We start from the raw sequence: 2,907 nt of genomic DNA, 5'->3' as shown, positions 1-2,907 counted from the left end.
ATGCCGAGGCGTTGTTGTATAAAAACCCCACATTTGATTTCCAAGACTCTTTTTGGAATACCTCAAGATGAAGTGAAAAAGAAAATATGGGAAAATTCTTTAGGGATATTGCTAAAAAAAAATAATCACATTTGCGCAAATCATTTTAAAATGTGTGATGTTAAAAGCACTTGGGAATCTGGTGAAGGGTCAAACAAGTACACTGTAAGTACTACACTTAATTATATAAATATATAAGTTGATTTCAATTTCCAGACATATTAAAATGTATTAATTTACATTATCTTAATAATTAACAAACTTTAAAATTATATTATTAACTATTAGGTATGTTTGAAAAGATTACAACTTAAAAAAGATGCTATACCAATACCCTGTATTAATGAAAATGAAGAATCTACAGACACAGAGGTTTGTTTTAATCTATTTGTTAGTATTACATTAAAAATATATGCATAAAAAAAATTTAAAAAAAAATTAATTATACTTTATAGTCTCATGCATATAACAATACGGTCGATACATCAACATCAACTTCTTTTGAATTATCTGATTTAACAATGGGTAAATCTACCATTTCTAAAACCTCAAATTCACTTTCATTAAACGATACATCTAGTTCATGTTCTTCAGGCACTTCAGAAAATCAAAATAAACAGCATACAATTTCTTTCATAGAACAGTCTTCTGCTCCTAAAAAAAGAAAGGTTAGTTCTATTTTACATTACAACAGTAAAATGTTTCAAACATTAATTTCTTAGTATAATATTACTATTTTTTTTTTAGATTGATTTAGTAAATCAACCGGGCTCATTGGAATTTTATCAGTTGGTACTTCAAAATATTAAAAAACTTACTATTCCAATTAATTGGTTTGTAAATATTGAAAATGATAAAAACAATAATTCTGTTATCAGTTTTCATAAACTAGGCCCGCTTGTACTTAATAGAATGAGATACGTTGAAAAACAGCTAGTAATTACAAAAGGTAGGTGCTAGTAATTTAAAAAGGTACCTGCTTATATTTATTTACATGTACAAATAATATTTTTTTCATTAAAAAATTTGGATCAATTGGAATTTTTTCCTTAGACTCTACAACAATTCATATTAATGGTAAGGTTCTCAAGTCGGAAGTCTATATTCAAAACATTAAGCATTTAGAAACAGAATTAAATTTATGTGATAAAATTAAATGTTGCCATGGTGCAGTTTCTAGCTACGATTTACCTGATGTTAGACAGTCGTTTGGAACTCAATACGTTGAGTACAATGGACAATGGAGACATTCAAAATGTCTAATAGTTCTACAAGACGATGACAGGTTAAACATAAAATGATTATTGCTAATCACTCGTCAGTTTTTAATTTTTAATTTTTCACATTTTATATTTTTATTATAGTGACTGTAATTTATGCATATGGTGTAAAAGATTATTATTTTCAATTCGTAAAAAAATGGCAAAATTAAATAAAAATAAACAAATTAGGACATATTATTCACCAAATAAAAAAAGAGCCCACCAAAAGATATTAAAAACTGCAAATATTATTAGGAAAAAACATAGTTGTGCAATCAAATTAATTGATCGGTTACAAAATCGTTTAAATCGGATTCAAAATGAACTTAAAAATATAGAGACAAAACAACTTGAACAATTATTGGAAAATTCAAGCATTTCTCACGGTCAATATCAATTGATAACTGAAATAATTTCAGCTGCTAAGGTTAAAAATCCGAGAAATCGAAAATATAATGAGAATTGGATGCTTTTATGCTTGTTGTTTCAGATAAGGTAAAATATATTATCGGTGGTACTTATGTATTTTTTTTTTATTTTAAAGTATTTTATTACTAAATTACTGAAATATTTAAGTTTTGTTTTCTTAATTCTTACTATTTAGATCTCCTAGTGGCTATAAATTTCTACGAGAGCAAAATCTTTTACCACTTCCTTGTGTAGATACCCTGAGAAGACACTTAATGGCCGTTAAGATTGGATGTGGCTTTGATGAAAAGTTTTTCAAAATACTGAAAAAAAAGTTTATGAACAAAACATCACATGAAAAAAAAGTGACCTTAGTATTTGATGAAATTTTTCTTAGGGAAAGTTTAGGTGTTAATACAAAAAATTTGACATACTTGGGATTAGAAGACTTGGGGGACGATTTTGATAATAAGGTTGAATTGGCAAATCATGCTTTGGTGCTGATGATACAAAGCTTAGCTGAAAGTTTACACCAGCCCATTGCAGTATTTGCATCTAAAGGGCCTATAAAAGGTAAAGATTAACAATATTGTAAGTATGTATTGATAATGAATATATTAAAATTTATTATTTTATAATAATATTGATTACTTTAATCACATAAATTTGATGCACCTGGTTATAAAAATTAAAAATATTATTTTAATTTTAAAAAGGAATCGATTTGGCAAAAATTGTTGTGAAAGCAATACTATTATTAGAAAATGCAGGAGTTGAAGTGGTTGGATTAACAAGTGATGGTGCATCGACAAATCGAACAATGTGGACTAGTTTGGGTATTAGTGGAAAAGTGGACAACCTAAAAAATTCTTTTCAAAATCCAGCTGACAGTAGTAGAAGAGTATATGTGTTCTCCGATGCACCACATTTACTCAAAACCATAAGAAATCGGTTATTCACAAAAAAAGAACTTAAAGTATGTTAAACACTAAAAATATTTAAATTAAGAAAAAATATTGATTTAAACAAAAATTATAATTTTTAGATTCATCCTAAAAAAGCTTCAATTTAGTGGAAAATATATGAAACTGTTTTTGAACACGATTCTAAATCATATTTAAAAGTATGTCCAAAACTAACCAAAAGTCATTTTCAACTGAATAATTTTTCCAAAATGAAGGTTAAATTTGCTTCACAA

At 26.8% G+C, this 2,907-nt stretch overlaps 1 long non-coding RNA gene across 1 annotated transcript; it reads right to left on the bottom strand.

Moving 5' to 3' along the window:
* Positions 1-103: 103 nt before the first annotated feature.
* On the bottom strand, positions 104-2,235 carry LOC111031375. The gene is made up of 3 exons (XR_002604194.1): positions 2,144-2,235; positions 1,899-2,032; positions 104-693 (listed from the first exon to the last, which is right to left on the bottom strand). It is a non-coding gene; the product is annotated as an uncharacterized LOC111031375 (long non-coding RNA).
* Between the last annotated feature and the right edge of the window lie 672 nt (positions 2,236-2,907).

This window comes from Myzus persicae, unplaced genomic scaffold (genome assembly GCF_001856785.1).
Source record: "Myzus persicae strain clone G006 unplaced genomic scaffold, MPER_G0061.0, whole genome shotgun sequence".
NCBI classification, from domain to species: domain Eukaryota; kingdom Metazoa; phylum Arthropoda; class Insecta; order Hemiptera; family Aphididae; genus Myzus; species Myzus persicae.
Note: the sequence above shows the minus strand (reverse complement) of the source record. Positions and strands in the feature narration are given on the sequence as shown.